Source organism: Colossoma macropomum, unplaced genomic scaffold (genome assembly GCF_904425465.1).
Source record: "Colossoma macropomum unplaced genomic scaffold, Colossoma_macropomum, whole genome shotgun sequence".
NCBI classification, from domain to species: Eukaryota; Metazoa; Chordata; class Actinopteri; order Characiformes; family Serrasalmidae; genus Colossoma; species Colossoma macropomum.
Window position 1 is genome coordinate 24,686,755 of NW_023494796.1, and position 20,018 is coordinate 24,706,772.

The 20,018-nt window shown below is 39.9% G+C and overlaps 1 protein-coding gene across 1 annotated transcript in view; it reads left to right on the forward strand.

Annotated features, from left to right (window-relative positions):
• Positions 1-4,605: 4,605 nt before the first annotated feature.
• nrxn2b (neurexin 2b) overlaps positions 4,606-20,018 on the forward strand; it is an 843,638-nt gene continuing 828,225 nt past the window's right edge. Inside the window, exon 1 of the mRNA XM_036583184.1 lies at positions 4,606-4,820. The gene's annotated coding sequence lies outside the window, so the exon portion shown is untranslated. The remainder of the gene's footprint in view (positions 4,821-20,018) is intronic.

A 20,018-nucleotide genomic window follows, 5' to 3' on the forward strand; every position in this document is an offset into this window, starting at 1 on the left:
ACAGTATTTTTAAAGTTTTTCATTTTAATTCATCTTTACTTGTGCTCATCTAGTCTGAGTATGTGGAGTAGGATCCCAAGCCAAAATATTGGCTTTTGCTTTCGCAGATGCCATCAAAGGCCTTAGAACTCACTACTGCTTCAGCAGAAAGCAGGGCAGTGACGTAAAAAATGGTGAGCTGGCAACTTAGGGAGGTTTTTAGAGCCAAAAATTAGAAAACCTGCATCCATCCACTGATTTCAACCCAACAGGTCATTCATTTCACATGCTGCGTGTGGAAAGTCAAAATGTTTGGCATCAGCCAAGCCCTGTTCCGCTCCCAATAATTTCTGCAGGGGTATCATCTACGTGCTTGTAGTCAAATTGGCTGAAAGTTGAGCATTTCATCAGTGTAGGGGTGGCCAGCTCTGCTCTGTGACATTTATGCTCCTAATCTGTTCCAAATGTGAATTAGCACACCTTGCTTTAATATTCAGATATGTGTGAAGATGTATTAGGTAGGAATGCAGAGAGAGGGGAATTGTGGGCCGATGCTGATAACCGGTATTTTTTATATAAATATCTGGAGATACTAAAACATAAATATTGTTAAAATGTAGAAACTAGGACTAAAGCTCAGAGATTTAATCCGAGCAGGATTAGTATTACCTACACTCTTAAAAATAGTAAAGAAAATGGTTTTATGTAGAACCATGATCACTCAAAAAACCCTTTGCATGTTAAAAGGGTTATTTGCATCATGAAAGGGTTCTTAAGAATGTGCTGTAGATGGTTCTATATAGAACTCTTTTGAAAAGGGTTCTGTATAGCAACAAAAAGGGTTCTGTGACAGCAGAAACCATGTAGCAGAAAACAACACCCCCATTTTTTTCTTTTTTTGTGTGTGACCTGAACTCACGGCCAACAGCTAAAATGAAGCTTACTTTGATCCAATTTCTTAATCCTTAAATTCTTGACAAGACTACTGAAATCCACTACATTTTTGGTGATGGTCGAATTACAACGAGAAGGAAAATGACTGTCATAAGTACCTCTCATAAAGCATTGTGTTTTCTGTCTTGTTGAGCGGCATTTGATAATTGTTAATTTAACGCACTTATCTACATGCTAGTCTATATGTCATTTAGCCACACAGTGTGTTTTTGTTTGGAAGTGTAGCGACTGTTGCATAATGATGGTGTAAACGTCAGTGCAATGATGTATCGATCTGGGCTGTTGGGAGTAATTTGGGGAGATTCTTTATTTTAAAAGAATCAGCTGGTCACATCACACACAAATTACATAACCAGACCTCCTCTAGTAAAACTAATCCAGATCGAATAGGGCTTAAATCCACCTGGATCAGCTTACAAGTAAATATTATATTTATTTCCATAGGGTTACAAATGCAGTAAAATGAACAAAAGATACGTTGGTACTGTAGATCAGTGTTGTCAGTGTTTCTGCTTTTTTGGTTTACAGTACATACATCATTAAATATGGGTTTGAAATAGCTGTCAAGTTTAAACATCTGTCCAATATGTTTTTAAAGCAATTATCTACCAATATTAATATCATCATGCATCTCTATTATTAGGTTCAGAAATAGATCTCAGTATCTCTGCATGAGGTAATAACCCTTCAATAGTTTCCAGACACTTTTTCATTTAATGCAGCCATGTATGTACTTTTTTTCTTATATCTAAATTATTTCCTTTTCTTTCTGTCTTGTTTTAGTTAAAGGAGCATAAACATTTTTTAACGAGAGAGAGAAGTGTGCGTGTGTGGATTTGTTAAGGAAAAATTAATGGGTAGGTGTGTTTCAGCAGGTGGAAAACTAAGTGTTTATGAGCAAATGTTCAGTTGGTTTTTATCCAGCAGCTCATTTCACGTTGCTCGCTCACTCAGAGAAATCTCAAGCGGGGAGGGAAGTGCACGCAAAAAGGACAAATTTGGCAGAAGCTTTAAACTCAAGTGTCAGATTACTCAGCCAACTTCATGCATTCAGGAGGGACATCTGTGTGATTTAACAGGCTGAATATAGGGAAGAGGAGGTGGCTTAGGAGGAGGAAGGCATATACCATAAAACGCACTGCTCCATTCACCATACTTATACTCTGTAGTCAGCTATTTCCCCTTCCTGCTCCAACACACCTGACTCAACTCATCAGCTAATTAACAAACACTTCCTTCAGTTTCCTTCAGATAGTCATGTGTACTGCCCTTTTACGGCTACACAAATCTACATGGTACCGTGATTTTATTGAAGTTCACAAATAAATGCTTTGAAGTTTGAGATTAAGCAACATCCTGCAAGCTGACAGCTTATCTTCATGAAAGTTTTCCTTGTACAGCAGACCACACAGTCACAAACAGCTAACTGGTGAGTAAATATTAGTCAAAACTTTAACAATAACATTTGTTTTGCTAATAGAAGCAACAAACAGTGACCTAAGCATAGCTAACATAAATTGGCTGCATGACTTCCTCTAAATGGCAACTTTATGTAAAACTGTCCTTAATCTAAAGTGTTTACTTAATTAAAAGTAAATGATTTGCTTTGTGGAATTGAAAAGCATGCTATGATTTTGTTTGCGAGATGACTAATAGCTAACATTAGCTTACCTTACTAACTGGTAAACGAAGTCAATTTATCAAGAATGTCACAGTTATATTAGTCCTAAAACTGTTGGAGGTTAAATGATGATTGATAGATGTTATTTTGTGATCAACAGCCAACACCCTTCTTATTTAGGGCATCTCTTTGTTGTTGTGGATAGAAGCATGTATGATGGTTTGCTGGTTGGAATATTTTCCTGTCTTATAGTGAATTCAAATTCTTAGTGAATATAAACCGATCAGGCAAAACATTATGACCACCTCCTTGTTTCTACACTCATTGTCCATTTTATCAGCTCCACTTACTATATAAGTGGTGGATCATTCTTAGCACTGCAGTAATACTGATGTGGTGGTGGTGTATTAGTGTGTGTTGTGCTGGTACGAGTGGATCAGACACAGCAGTGCTGCTGGAGTTTTTAAACACTGTGTCCACTCACTGTCCACTCTATAAGACACACCTGCATTGTCAGTCCACCTCGTCGATGTAAAGTCAGAGACGATAGCTCATCTTCTGCTGCACAGCTTGTGTTGGTCATCCTCTAGTCCTTCATCAGTGGCCCAATGGGGTGCTGGCCACTGAAGAACAGGGTAAAAGGGGCTAATAAAGTATGCAAAGAAACAGATGGACTACAGTCTGTAATTGTAAAACTACAAAGTGCACCTATATAGTAAGTGCAGCTGATAAAATGGATAATGAGCATGGAAACAAAGAGGTGGTCATACTGTTATGCCTGATCAATGGATATGTGTGTGTGCATATATACGCATATATACGCATATGTGTGTATATACAATGTATATTGTATATAATTGATACAGCAGCAAGACATGTCTATTGCTTGGAACTGTATTGTGAGTTAAGAAGAACGACAAGGCAGGGCAGGTCACATCCAACCATACTCACAGATATGTTAGACACTAAACCCCACCAACCAGCCCCACAGCCCAGCACATTATCACATCTGCAACACATTTAAATATGCCCAAACCCACAACAACATCTGTTTACATGTTTTTGAGTCTGTCACCACTGCCACGGCGGTACCCATGGTGCTCTGCGCTCGCCACTCTACATAGCCACGCCTCAATGGCCGAACAAGCCCATAGCAAGACGCTACAATAACATTTAATAACTGTGCCAGTTGTAATCAACAGGCAATTCATGAGGTTAAAATAGGAAGATTAGAGTTTGGAGAACTAAAATAAGCTGGAAAACATAAAGGGAAGCCCAGGAAAGCAGAAATAGAAAATGCTGAGAATAATGTTAGTGAATAAAGCCTTCATGGGTTTAAAGTGGGTGTATTAAAACAGGAGGGCCAACATTCTCAAAAACAGGAGTAATTAATTTTTACATGTTTGTCTTCCAACGTCTCACTGTCCCTTAGCATTAAATGGCCTGTTTTTTGTGTTTTTGTTACTGTACCCTTAAGACTGATATATGCAAATAACTTCTTTTCTGATTGGCTGTCCTATGTGCCTCATTCAAAAAATCAGTCTGGGCTGAAACAGTCCTTATAAACTCAGTGTTACTGGATGGAGCAACACTGCTGTATGCTGAATGGGTGGATATATGTAAATTTTGTGACATCACAAATTCACTGAATTCAAAACGACTTTTTTTGCAGCTTAGCTTCCATATAAGGACTGAATAATGAGGGGTGAATGATGTGATGGTGAGGACAGTGTAGTTTTCCATGATATAGGCCCTTTAAAGCACAGTGGAGAGCAAGGCTGGAAAACGCTGCATTAGTCTGCACAGTTATTTCACTGCAGCTGCTGAGAACCGAGCTGTGGGCGTGGCTTCGACATCAAACGGGTGTGGTTTGCGAACGTGTAGGCGTGAATTGTGTCTCCGTGGGCGTGACCTGTGTTTAAGTGGGCGTATCCCTGTGTGGTGCTGAGGCTGCCCGCTCTGCTCAGGGCTGCAGGTGGAGCGGCTGGACTGAGGAGCGATCACATCTGTTTTCAGCAGAAAAGGAGGAAAAAAACACCAACACAGAACAGCCAACTGTGTTCAGCTCTGCTCTGCTCTTTACCGGATACACGAGCACGCGGGAGGCTTCCGTCTGAAGGAATTTTAACCGCACTTTCTCTCTCCCTTTCCTTTTTCTTTCTGTCTTTCCACGCCGTTAAACGGAAGGATTGGAAAGGGGGGGAATCCGGAGAAGAGGAGAAAACAGACACAAAATTATAAGGAGCGCCAGAGGGGCGTTTTTAAGGTAAGAAGCTCTCGCGCTGTGTTTTCATTTTTTGTTTTTGTGCGCAGCTGTGAAGAAACTGCTCTTTCAGTCGGATTTCACAGACGGAGAGTTGGCGTTTTCTCCCCAGCCGATACTGATGCTGCCGTGTTCACGAGGTTAATTAGCCGTTTTGCGTGTTAACGAGTGAGTATGAGTCTCTGTATTGGCATTTCTGTGGGGTTTTCTTGGGGTTTTTGGCGTCTTTTCCGTGATTTTAGAGGTGTTTGCTTCTCTGCTGGGTCCTGTCGTACGGAGACATCTCCTTCGGACGGTGGTGAGACGAGAGGAGTGAGGCAAGGAAAATTATTTTGAGGGACACAGATGTTCTTTTGAGACAGTTTGCTGTCGTTTGGCTTCGCTTAGCGTCTGTTAAATGGTAATTATTCCATTTTCTATTCCTTTTTGCCCTCCAGATATTGGTGAACAAGTTAGCTACACACGTTGGAAAGAGACGCCTCATATACATGTCATTAAACACGACGAGCAGATTTCAGCAAACATTTGTAGTCAAATATTTACAGACGGATACGGGCGAAGCATTTGCAGTCCGTTTTTTTTATTCTTAAAAATCAGGCTACAGCTCCACTTTCACCCAATTTTACCCCAGGCCGAGCTTCTGTTGCGAGAGTCGGCTATAAATCTGTTCATGAATATGTAGCCTGTGTAGCTGACGTTAGCTAATACCTGAGGAGTTACACATTTAGCTAGCTATGATCCTAACTAGTGTATATGAGGGAAAAACTACTCAAAACGGGGACTGGAGCCTGTTTATTCTTCATCGCTGTGAACTTTGAACACGTTTAGTGTGGGTTAAAACGACGTTTTGGTTAAAAAATATGATAAATTATTCGTTACAATATATTTTCTCTTAATGTACTTTTTGTGGGTGCGATTTGATTTTGAATTTGACCGTTACGGCGGGATCCGTTATTTTTTTCTCCCACCCGCATTCCGAAAAGTCCCGCCTCCTGCGCTTTGATTGGCTAGTTGTCGACAGACTGTTCGCGAGTATGAACTAACTAGCCAATCTTGGCGCAGTAGCTGAGGACTGATCAGCCAATCACAGCGCGGGAGTTGGAGACACTGCAAGTCAATGCCAGCGTAAGAGGAGGAACTCCGCTGGCCAATCACAGCTCAGGAGGCGGGAGCCGGCGGGAAAAAATTAAATAATAACACGCGTGCGTAACGGTCCACCGCTGGCATTAGCATTATTGGACGGAGGAATAGAGTGAGAGAGAGAGAAAGAAAGAAAGAAAGAGGAGGTGTGATAGCGTCAGCGTCTTCTGAAAGTAAGCGGTTTATTCTCTCTTTCTCTGTTTTCTACCTGTCTCACTATTGAGAGGGAGAGAGTGAAGCAGAGGAGAGGGCGCGCGCGCGCGAGAGAAAGACGGAGACTTCGGCTTTAGAAATGTCTTTATTTCCCCATTTTAGGCCCTTCGTCATTAAACCCAGCCTGACCGTTGGTCAGTCTTTTGTAGGATGAAGGCCTTAAAAAGTTCATGCCAGACGGTTTGCTTATATAGAGCCTCCCTGATGGAAACAGACGTTGAAGATGATAGTGAATACGAGAAAAGGAGAAAAAAATAGAGAGATGGAAGCAGAGAGAAGTGGAGGGCGAGAGAGGGAGGGAGTGGTCTTGTTAAGTCTCTCGTGCCGTATCTGAGTCGACTCCTGAAGGGAATCCCACCCTCACCAGTCTGAGCGCGTGAACCGAGTCGGGTTATACGCGCGTGTCGCTGTTGTCTGGATGAACGCGGCGCCGCAGCTGTGTCGGGCTGTGCTGGATGTCTGAAGTGCGCGCCAGTGCAGAGCCGTTTAAACTCATCACGGTTAAACCTCCGCGGGGAACGAGTGGGTTTCGTGCTCTGACTCGGCCTCTTGTACCAGCATCGTATAAACGGAGTGAACAGAAAACCTCTTTATTGCTGATATCCTGCCACAGTATCGCAGTAGTTACTGCTGAATGTCCGTGTAAGCAAATTGATGTCATGGTGCGACCACTGTTCAGCATTCATAATCACACTTTTAAATTCAGAAAACTCTCACTGGGGTTAGAAATCGTCTGTGGCTCTCAAAATTGTTTACTTTTAGTAAAAGGACATAAAATACTAGGGGCGTAACGACACACATTTTAGTGTCTGATATGATTTTTGACACTGAGGCCAGGATTTGACTTGATTTTTGGTATTTTATGTGTTAAAATGCTGTTTAAAGTGTTTTGAAACAGAAGTCTAAATACAGATCACAGCATAAGCCCCAAAAACTGAAACCCCCAGATTATATGTGACTCAGCCCCACCCCCTCATCACCCACTTTACTCTGATAAAGGACACACCCAGATGCCTAAGTCTGATCATTAGCTGTGGTTTCCAAGAAAGATGGCAAATAAAAGACCCCAGATAAAAAAGGGGCATATTGGTGATAGTTTTAGTTTCTGATACTGTTTTGTACCACCCCCACCGCCCCCCCCAACATGTTTTCAGTGTGTTGGAATAGTCACACCCTGATAAAATCCACACACCAACGACAGTAATCCCAAACGAGCATCAACCTTATTAAATTCTAAAAATATTTAACATGGAACATTTGCATCGTCTAAAATCCTCTAAAGAGATGAAATGGTTTAGTTTCAGTATGTAAAGTTGTTTTAAACTGGGATGTATGGCAGATAAGAGAAAAGCAACATATGTATGTAATGGTATGTGTTTGCTAGAGAGCATATGACATGGTTGAGGGGGCTGTTTGTTTTGTAACTCTGTCACGCTCAGACAATGTGTCAGCTACTCAAAAACAGACCATTCTAGTGATAGCTAGTTTACTTATGCTTTTACATCAAATTTTGTGTAAATATTTTGTGTAAAGACTTCAGTACAATATTGAAAAAAGGAAGCATTTTGAAACATTGTAAGATTTAAAACTACATCACCAATGCGCCCATCTGCCTCTTTCAAGGCTTTCTTGGTTACTGTCTTTCATGGCATCTAATATCAGTGATCAAAACTAGGCATCTGGGTGCTGTTTACTGTTTTGAAATTTGCAGTTCAGCTGAGCCAAACTAATCTGAATAGTATACAATTAGGTCTCTGTAAAGACAAACGCATCAAATATTGAAAGTTGAATAGATATTATAATAAGAAATTGTATGAAACTTAAAAAATCATTACATCTCTAGAGTGTTGTTTTGAATGGGTTGTCTCATATAATTTTTCCCAGCTATAAAACAGTAATATTTTAGTAGCTCAAATGGGCCTTGAAGACCTTGCTAGCATGATTGTAGAAGGATTTTGACCTGGAAAAAAACAAAAATGTGAAACAAAAAAAAAATAGCTCACTGCAACGCAGATTATAAGCAGCAGTTGAAGCTTGAAAGGTGAAACGGCAATGATGCATCAGTATCCACATCAGAGTGTAATATAGGCTGCCGTACAGTATGCAGTTAAAGTCTCATTCCAGCGGTTTACTTGAAATGTGCTCTCCCCTGGCATTTAGACAATATTTTGTTCTTTGAAACGGCTCACAAACACAGCAATAACTCAAGCGAAACTGCATACCCACTAACCCTTCCGACCCGTTTCCATTGCCAAGATACTTCTCCGGATCAGGCCAACAACTGTTGTTGTACTTTATGCAATATATTCAGCAGGATCTCTGAAGGATGCTGCCGACTCCGCTGCTGTGCATTGAGACAGCTTGTAATAAGTGCAAATTCTTCCCATTTGAATAATTGTTGCGAACCTCTGTTGTAGTGCATGGCTCAGTTTGAGCTGTGAGTGGATTTTAAGGTCTTTCGTCTCCACTTATCCTGAGATACATGAAATTCATAAACCGCCTCTGAATACTAATGAAGCTTCAGTCCGCGATTTTATTTCTTCACAAATAATCTCCCACACAGCGTCTCATCTGTGGTACAGCCATGTTTTGTTTTTTTTAGGCCCCCTTGGTCCCATCGGATGAAATGGCTTTTAGCTGTTTGAGATCTTTGCCTGAAACGTTATAGCGCAAGACGGTGTGGTCATATGAGTCATTTCCTACAGGGGTTTGTGCTAGTTTAGCTGTATTTCGGCTAATTATATTCAGCTGATTCTTCGTAAGCCAGATATTTTGACTGTGTGTTTGTGTGTGCTGTAGATTGTTAGGAGTAATGCTGCCCACAAACAATATCATTTATATTGGATGCCTGACTCAGTCAGCAGTTTTCATGGTCTTAAGGAGACAGGCACTGCATGTTTAATGTGCTAAAGATGTAAATGTCACATGCCATTTTCTGCAAATATGTTGTAATGCTGGAAGCTATGCTGGAGTACCACCAGGGATGCCCAACCTTATCTGCAAAGCAGGAGCACATCTCAGTTGGTCAGTCTTCAAACAACTGATCAGGTGAGTTCCAGCTTTCTGTGAATGAAAACCTGCAACCACACTGGCCCTTTGCAGATAAGACTGAACACCCTTGTTCTGCACTGTATGTTTAAAAGTTCGGAGACACCTGCTCATTTAACATTTATTCTGAAATTAAAGATATGAATAATAGCTTGCTGCTGCAGTAACCAATGCTACTCATGTAGGAGGCTTTACACTAGATGTTGCTGTGATGATTTGATTGCATTCAGCTGTAAGAGAATAGTTGAGGTTAGATACTAATCTAGATATCAAATGCCATTCTAGCTCATCCCAAACGTACTGGTTGGAGAGTAATCATTGCAAAGGAAACAGCGCCACCGCCCCACAGTCCAGTTCTAGGTTGCTTTTCACCCCTCTAGCCAATGCTTGGCATTGAGCATGGTTACCTTAGCCCCATGTGCAACTACTGCCTTCTGTCCCATTCTATTGGCAGTGATTTTCTATGGAGATTAAACAAGCTGGATGTGTGCAATTGAATGTCCTTTGAACATATTTACTTTTGCACAAATAGTGTACCACTGGACCTTGAACACTGCCTTCAATCTGAAAGCTTCAGGAGGAAACTATTCCCAACACATTCAGACTGTATTTTTAAGCTGTTCTCTTGATGCAGTAGGACCCAGGAGGGTGTGCTCTCTCTGAAGATAATTAGGAATAAAAGGACCTCTGCTTCTTTGATATCCGGCTTTGACTTTGAATGCTGAGACTTGTCTCACCTTGGGGTGCACTCGGCTTGGTGGTGACCCAGACATAGCCTTGTTGCCCCCGACGAAAGGGGTGTGGCCCCTGCGGTTCAAGTTCACCAAAGTCGGAGAGCGAGGCACTTAATCTGACAATAATCCTCCTCTCTTCACCAAGGCAGGAGTGTGCCTCATTATTCTCCCTCCATGTTTCCCCTCTTTCTCTCTCTCTCTCTCTCACTCTCTCTCTCTCTCTATTTTTCTCTCTCTCTCTCTCTCTCTCTCTATCTGCCCACGGGTAAAGAGAGCTTTAGACGAGGTAAGAACAGACACTTTTCCGCCCTGCGCTCTCAAACATGAGCAGAATCCTTAAAACGAGTGAATCCCTGCATGTGCTGTATATGACAGAGCTGCTGATTGGGTGAAGCGTGAGCAGATGAAATATGCTTGATGTATCAATATTTTCAGTGCGCGGTAGCTGTAACGGTGTGACTGAGCAATGGTTGGTCACTGGAGCATGTCAAGAAGGGCTCCACGATATATCACTTGTCAGTCATTATAGTAATATTATCCCTCTAGCAAAATACAATAGTTTTTTACATGGTGCTGTCAACCTTTTGACTAATCACGGTTGCAGATAAGTGCTTCTGTCAGTGTTTGGATTAATCAAGATATTCATGTAATCCAACAAAAGTAAATTACTAAAGCAGGTCAATGTTTAACCAAGTCCCGTTTATTTGCGGATATATTTTTTGTTGCAATGTGTAGTAACAACAATACTAATGTTTTGTCAGGGTAATTGAGCCCTAATGTAAGCTTGAATCAGTTGCATGTTCAAATACTTTGCCCCAGAAAAAAAATATCTTTTTATGTATAAATGCACGAGCAAGTAAAGCGTAAAGATGTTATCTGTTAGCACCAAGTCAAGGTTACTCATCTAAGGGGGTTCCTCAGTTCAGCTGAATCGTTGAATGGCCTGGTTGTAGTAAGTGAAGTAAATATTTTGAAGATATTTTTCTTGTGGTCTTCAGCAGCTCAACAGTTCAACTGTGCTTTTGTAACACGTGGGGATTTGGATACAAAGGATTCAAAATTAAAAAGGTGTTTTTCTTCAGGCTGTTGCATAGTGCCATGAATGCACATTGACTTGCTGAAGGTGTTGCATGACCCGAAGCAGTGGTGCAGTGCTAAAGCCCCTCACATCTACAACAACAGTGCTGTAGATTCAAGTCTTTTTAAATGGTGTGCCAGATAAGTAGGGGAAGAGATGTTATTGAAGTCTGTTGCTGATTTTATTTTATTGTTATTTAATTGTTATTATGAGCCCAAAGTGAGACTGAAGTCTCATTCAACTTTAACATTTTGCTTTGATTACTTTATATTAAAGTAATAAATTATGTTCACATGTTTAGGAATTGATTAAGATTTAGAGAATGATCCAAACCTTGAGGTGCTTGAGGTGGGAACTACCTCATCATTTATGTACAGAATAACTATTAAAATAATCCTATACAAGCTAAAGAGCCCTAAACCAGTTTTGCTGGTTTTCTTAATGCCATTAATGTGCACAAAAAGAAGGGGCAAATTAGCCGCACCCATACCAAACCCTGCAAAGGCTTTGTTTTTTAAGATTTAAAAAATAAATTACACCCACTGATTTGTGGTTTGGATTGCATAGGACGTACGGTGTCTCTAGCTTTAGAATTGATGATTAGACAGCCATGTCTCTGATGGACTGATGCGCTTAAAAGCTCGTGCTGCCTCTTTCTCATCAGCTGAATCCAGTACAGTGAAAGATACAGGATACTGGAGGATATTGATTACTGCATACTCCTCTCTGTTAAGCATAGACATGAAGGCCTACGAGTGATCTCTCAGCCAGGAAGATCACCAGACATGCCATAGATGGGGGTTCTATTTTCAATAGAAGGACAGTCTGAATCCGTGGCCAGCAGCTTTATCTTCTAATTCGGGGAAAAAAGAGAAATGAAAAAACAGATACAAAGTGATACAACTAAGGTTTAAATGGATATATCTATTTCCTGCCTTCTGGTTTTATGAGAATTGTTCCCCATGAAGATTAATTTTACATGCAGTGTTACTGTGGAGCTGAAAGTGAATTCTTTCCTTTTCATTTTTTGAGGTGAGCCCAAAAATCCAGTAGGGGTACACTGATTTATTCGATGCGGTGATTACAGCTTCATCCAAGCAAGGCTTGACTGAGAAACCTTACAGCAGCATTCTAGGAGATTTAATCATGTTCCTGAAAGGTGATTTCACATATGATATTCACTTTCCTGGCACGGTCCCTTGGAGTGCTTGTGAAGATTGTGCAGAATACATTTGTTTTACAACACATAAAGTGGTTCATTTCAAGGTAGGGCTAGCAACGTGCTAGCTGGCTTCTTTTTTACCTTGCTAAAATTGCAAACCAAGTATCAGCTTGCACTTCACTCTTGTATGAGATTCGGACTGACAGTTGGTCGGATTAGTTTGAGCCAGAATTCATTTATGTTGCATGCTCATGTTTTAGGGATGGGCGATATGACTATATGACATTGGTATCACAATACCAATATTATGAAGTGCATGTAGGATATAGTATCAGTCAAAGGTTTGGACCTTCTTATTCAGTTGTTTTTTCTTTATGTTTATTATTTTCTACTTTGTAGGTTAATATTGAAGACAAAACTATGTCTTAAACAAGTGTTAAACCAAAATATGTTTTTTACTTTAGATTTTTTAAGGAATCTCCTTTTGCTTTGATGAGAGTTTTCACACTCTTGGCATTCTCTCAATCAGCTTCATGAGGTAGTCAACTGGAATGGTTTTCCAACAACCTTGAATGAGTTCCCAGAAGTGCTGAGCACTTGTTGGCTGCTTTTCCTTCAGTCTGCGGTCCAGCTCATCCCAAACCATCTCAATTGAGTTTAGGTTGGGTGATTGTGGAGGCATGGTCATCTGATTCTGCACTCCATCATGCTCCTTCTTGGTCAGATAGCTCTGGGGGTGTGTTTGGAGTCATTTTTCTGTTGAAAACAAATAATGTTCCCAGTAAGTGCAAACCAGATGGGATGGTATGTCGCTGCATAAGCTGTGGAAGCCATGCTGGTTAAGTGTGCCTTGAATTTTGAATAAATCACCAGCAACGCATCCCCACACCATCACACCACCTCCCCCATGCTTCACGGTGGGAATCACACCAGTAGAAACCATCCGCTCACCTTTTCTGCGTCTCATAAAGACATGGCGGGAGGAACCAAAACTTTTACATTTCAACTCATTAGACCAAGGTACAGGTTTCCACCTGTCCGATGTCTATTCCTTGAGCTTCTTGGCCCAAGGAAGTCTCTTCTTCTTCTTGTTCTTCCTCGGTAGTGGCTTCTTTGCTATCATAAAGGCCGCAGTCTCTGAACAGCTGATGTTGAGATGTGTCTGTTACTTGAACTCTGTGAAGCATTTATGTGCGCTCTAATCTGAGGTGCTGTTAATTTGCGGTTTCTGAGGCTGGTAACTCTAATGAATTTATCCTCTGCAGCAGAGGTAACTCTTGGTCATCCTTTCCTGGGGCGGTCCTCATGAGAGGCAGTTTTATCATAGCGTTTGATGGTTTTCGTGACTGCGCTTGCGGATACATTCAGAGTTCTTGCAGTTTTCCAGACCGACTGACCTTCATGTCTTCACGAAGTAGTGATGGACTGTTGTCTCTTTACTTGAGTGGTTCTTGCCATGAAAAGTAGTCGAATAGGGCTATTCACTGTATAGGTCTGTGTACCAACCTTACCTCTGCACAACACAACTAATGGTCTTAAACACAGTAAGAAGGCAAGCAGTGCCACAAATTAACCCTGTTAATTTAAAACCATGGCAGGTGACTACCTCATGAAACTGATTGAGAGAATGCCAAGAGTGTGCAAAGCTGTCATTAAAACAAAAGATGGTTACTTTGAAGAATCGAAAGTATAAAATATTCTAGTTTGTTTTTTGTTTACTACATAATTCCATACGTGTTCCTTCACAGTTCTAATGCCTTCAATATTAATCTACAATGTAGAAAATGATAAAAATAAAGAAAAAACATTGAATGAGAAGGTGTATCCAAACTCTTGACTAGTACTGTATGTATATCATGGATATTGTTAGGATGCAGAGAACACTGACTGACTGCATGAAGATTTAACTGGCATTTCTACATTGCATAGCTTAAGTTTTACTCTGTTGTGTGGTACTCAGTTTGTGATAGAATTTAAGTGCGATCTTACTATTTTTCTTAAGCATTGTGTTTGTTTTCCAACCTCCAGGAAGACAAATATTGTGATACTTCTCATGTATTGTGGAAATGTCTTCATGTACTGTGATGTTTTGTTTCTGTCATACTCATACAGGGAACAAACACGTATCAGGGTTGCCAACAGTTCAGAAAGTGGATCAAACAGGCGTTTTTGATCCACATCCTTGTCATGTACAAGGTTGGGGGATTCGAGCCTAAATTTTGGCACAAAATGGTTGAAAGTTGGATAAAAGTAGGTCACACATACGAATATGAATCGCTTCTGGAGGCATGAATACCTCCTTGGCCATTATCTACAGTGAAATCCTATTGCAAATGTGCCTCCTTCATCCAGCAGCCTACAGCTTAGTGTTTAACCCAGATTACTTCCATACAAAGACTGGGGGCAAATAAAGGAAAGGAAAAAAATGTTGTCCTCTTTTAAGGGCAGCTGGAGGGTGCATGGAAGGAGGTGGGCTGTGAAAAACACGTATAATGATATATTAGCTCTCCCACTGTCCTGAGGATATTCTTGCCTTTGGATTTGTGTGTGAGTACACATGTGTGTGCGTGTACACTGTGGTAGCATGTACCTGGGTTAAGCAGAATAACTCTATTAATAGTAAGAACGTAGCGATATATCCCAGAAGTATGACAAACTCTGACTTGAGTCAGCTGTTTGTTGATAGGCGAACTTTGGCCATACATGATTTAAAATAATAAAAAAAAGCATGTGAAATGAAAAATGAAAACCACTCTATTTCACTCTAGTTATGAATGTATAGCGTGTGTGTGTGTGTGTGTACACATACATACATAGATATATATCTATCTGTATAAATACATGTATGTGCACACATACATAAGTTATTTATAGCACATTAAAGTGTTTAAACTTCTATTTTCCAGCATTGACAATGAACAACATAATCCACTGTACCAATAGAAAATTGTCATTCTTCCGATTCAAATGGTCTCTTTTATTTTGCACACTATTCAAGCGCCTGAGATAATTATGCACAGTCAGAGACAGATTGTTGGAGCAGCCAACTTCAGTCTTATTACTGTGTATTTTTGAGCTAGTTTATTTTTGACTCATCTCTCAGAATCAAATGTTCTCTTGTACTACATATATTGGAATATGAAGGAGATTAATGACAAACGCTTGTGCAAATTATGAGAAAAAATGTGCAGTACTCATTCATCTGCTGTCCTTAATAGAATATTCAGACTGATTTGAGTTCATCATACAGTCTCACAGTATTGTGACTTTTTGTAACTTTTCTCAGCGTGATCTGTCATAAGAAGAAGGTCATAGCTCAGTAAAATTTACTCAGTTTCCTATTTTGAAGTACAGTTTTAATGGATTCATACATATCTTAGGAAACGATTACTTGCATCCCAGGTCTTTTTTTTGTGTTTAATGTTATTCTGTTGGTGACAATATCTGGACTGCTTTGTTCTATGTTTTTTTTATTTTTTATTTTTGGTGCATGGTTTCTTAAATTTCTTGATATATGCCTTCTCTCTATGTGGACCTCTTTGCTGGCTGTGTATTAGGGCTACATGATATGGACAAATTCGTAGTATGATATATTTCTGCATACTGTAATTACAATATGCTTTACAGTCATTTAAAAATATGTTGGTGAATAAGTAATGTGTTACGGTGACAGATTAGCCTGCACTTTTTAACTGAATTATTTACTTTTGCTGGTTTGCATAAATATCTTGATTGAGTTCAGCATCACCAGTGGAGTGGACAGCTATCTGATGTGGCTGCTGGATATGTGTGTGTGTGTGTGTGTGTGTGTGGCTGCTGTCGGAAGAAAACCTGATTTTTGTCATTTTTCTGTTTTTGACATAATTTGAACATGCCTGTTGCCCGCAGTGCCGTCTGAGGGCCCAAAGTTCACGGCCAGCAAATACCGTTTTTTGGCATTGTCCCTTGCATACAGAGATTTCTCCAGATTCTCTGAATCTTTTAATGATTTTATGTACAATAGATGATGAAAAGTTCTTTGCTATTTTATTTTGAGATGTTATTCTTGAATTGTTGCACTATTTGGTCATGTAGTCTTTCACAGAGTGGTGAACCCCTCCTTATCTTCACTTCTGAAAGACTCAACCTCTCTGGGATGCTTTTTTATACCCAATCATGTTACTGACCTGTTGCCAATCAATAACCAATAACAATTTTTTTTAAGCATTACACAACTACCAGTCTTTTGTTGCCCACATGCCAACTTTTTTGGAACGTGTTGCTGGCATCACAATCAAAATGGGCAAATATTTTTCAAAAAACAATAACATTTCTCAGTTTCAACATTTGATTTGTCTTTGAAGCATTTTCAATTAAATGTAGGGTTTGAACGATTTGCAAATCATCGCATTTTGTTTTTATTTACATTTTGCACAGTGTCCCAACTTTTTTGGAAATAGGGTTATACATTGTGTGTATATGAATGATGAAAGGACCAAAAGAAATGGCCCAAAATGATTTGGAAAAAATTCTGGTTCCTTTGACTTACATTAAAAGTAAAGCATGTTTTTTTCTTCTCCTGTACAGTTTCCATTTTGGAGATACAAGGTTTTGTTCTGACAACAGCGATATGTATGTGTGTGTGTGTGTGTGTGTGTGTGTGTGTGTGTGTGTGTGAGAGAGAGAGAGAGCCAGCAGCCACATCAGGTAGCTGTCCACTCCACTGGTGGTGCTGAACTCAATACTCAGATTTATGCACTGAGCCTTGAAGCTGTCTATATGTTGCATTAAATAACACATTGTACTGAATGTTAAACAAATGGGACGAAACTGATCAGAGTAATATGATTAAAATCTGTGTCAATTCTTAAGCCAACACTATAAAAAACTGTATGATTGACCCACTGTGAGAAAGAAAACTTCTGAGCACCTGTGTACAGCTACGGATGCTCTTCAGTTTGACTTTCACCGTAGGGCCAAACAATATATTGTTTGTAAATCATTATTTTGATCGTGGCTTTTGCAACGTGTGCTCAGTAATTCCTCTAGCCAATCACTAAATGTTGTATTGTGTGCTGTGAACATTCTGACCAACCTCAAATGTTGCAGATGAGGATTTCTGTGGGGACTTTGTTGAATCAAGATATATAGATAATGATCCAGTGTCCTGACATTGCATAAAAACAAGTGTATGTGTGTGTTTTCTGCCATAAGCTGAGCAGTCCAGACACTCGCTTCCCACCTCTCCCTGGCTGAGACTAGCTGCTATTTTCTGATTGGGGGGATTGAAAGGGGCAGCTATTTGTGGAGCACAATGAAACCTCTTCAGAAGCCAAGAGGCACGTGGGTCCTCACAAAAGGGGCTTCTCTGGGCTGGCCTGGCCGGGGCCTGAATACTCTTTTCAGTTTGTGCGTTTGAGTGTTCCTTCATTAGGCTGCAGTAACATTGATACTGTTGACTCTGCTGAGAGAGAGAGAGTGAGAGAGAGAGAGAAATGCACAGAAAAAGAGAGTGAAACAGACAGAGAGAAGAATAGTTTTGTTCTGTAACTTCAGTAATTGCCTGTGTTTTATTGTTGCAGTGGGATTTAAGGCATGATGTGAACAGTGTGCTTAGTTTTAGCACTTTTGTATTGTAACAGAAATAATTAAACAGCTGGAAACATTGATTTCTTTCTTTTTTTAAGGGATGCAGTGACATGGAATTTCTGGGCTAACCAGCAATTTACACTTTGTTGCAGTTGATGCGATACCAGTACCCACTCATTTTGTCATTATCTTTTTGCATTTTAACATGTTCACACCATAATTAATGTATGAACTGCTGTGATTGGCTATAATTCCAATACCAGACCAAAAATAATTCTAATACAAATAATACATTGATTGCTGATGTGCACCTCTACAGGTTACTTGTTTCTGATTACATTTGAGAAGCCACTTACTTGTCATCACTTGCTGAAAAACTGACAGAAATGGTTATGTAAAAGGCCAGATTTCATGTGTTTTGGAGGATTGAAGGAAAAGACTAAATGCAGCTTATTTGCTATGCTGAACTCCTTTCAAACAACACAGATTGGGTATCATGTTCTTGTCATAGGTTTTCTCCTGTGTGCTTCTGTTGTAGTTTATTTGGTCAATTTATGAACTTTCTCCTGTTTTTTGTGCTTGTTCCACTAAGTTTTTGTTTTCTTCTGTGTAGCTTTTGTGTGTTTCCTGCAGTCATTTTTTCAAGTGCGCTTTTCTGGCTGCCTTTGTGAGCCTCCAGGATATTTGTCCTGTTCTACCTCCACTGCTGCATGCTCTGTAGAGGTGGGGGTGTATCTGTGTGTGTGTTTATGAAAGTGTGTGTGTGTGTGTGTGTGCGCACATGTTGCTTTTTTGATGGACTATTTGATGAGAAACAGTAGAGAAATCAGGTCTACATGTGTAACAGGGTGAGAAGACAAACAGCTTCTTCTGAAACGGATAATTATGTTATGACTATGAGTCATTATAACCAAAAAGCCTGTATGTTTATCAGAGTGTTTAAGTGAAAGTAGTTGTCCAGGTCTGAAGATACACTGACATTTCTGTGTTTATTTTTAATTATAATTTCTGTATTCATCTCTCTCTGTGGCTATTTCATAAAAAATGTTTTTTCAGTTTAGATGGAATAAATTAAGCAGAAGTGGTCAACAGAGGTGGAGCGATACGATAATACGATTTCACAATACGATAAGCGTTGTCACTTTTGTGTCACAATATAATACATTTCCGATACAGAATTAGAAATGCTAACGTGACTTCACCGCATATTTTTGAACTTTGGTCATTCCCAAATTTTCCCAAAGGGTTGTCCAGTGTAAATGTCCCTGGACTGTCTGGATTTTTGGTGTATATCATATGGTAAACAGAAAAATCCTGCTTTTTGAAATACCCCTGTTATATTGTCCATTTTTGCTTTGTCCTCATCTTCAAGCTTAGCAGGCTTTCATCTCCTGCAGCGCATCCCACACCACATAACATCATAAGACACAATGTTTACTTTTTGAGTAGGACCAATTATTTTAAAACGGACTTTTAAAAAGGAATACAGTGAGAACAAGCTCTGCATGAGCTCTGAGTGCATCCAACAATGAAGGAAACCTCATATATGTTTTATGCAGTGATTGATGCCCGGTAGCTCACAGAAAGCTCCAATTCTACACGCTGGTACATGTTACTATGCACAGTAACTCCTTTAGTGGCAGATTTGAATGAGTTTAAGGGGTCATTACCAAATTCCAAGAATGGATCAGAGATGAGACACACAGCTTGATGGGATAAACTAATAGAAGTTGTTTGTGACAAACCTCGAGTGTTCTATTGCTCTTGTACAATAGTTCTGCAAAATAAAGAAAAAAAGTAGATCAATAAATGTGCTTTAATATTGGCAATTCCTTTGACTGAAAAAGTAGCAGCCTTTTGTGTTATATATAGAGGAATATGAGGTTCTGCTCAGGTTTTTCGGTATTTGCGAGATTAAATGTTGTTTTGTTCTAGCCAGTCCATAAAGCAGTTCAAAGCCCATCTTGTATTATGTTTGCTTCTGGCTAATTCCAGTTTGTTGAGTTGTTGAGCTGTCAAAAAGCTGGCATAGAGGCAGTGACAGGTTTCGAGTGATGTAAGCCTGCTGTCATGCTCTTCTTCAAAATCTGACCACATGAGCTGCAGGTCAAATATTACCTTTTGTATCCATTTTCTGTTTTTGTATAAACTTACGGCATTTTCTTTTAGTTCTTAGTTACAAGTATTTGAACACACATTCTATTGTCATTTCCACTGCCAGGTGAGCCCTGCCGTACCTGAGTACCCGTGCTGAATTC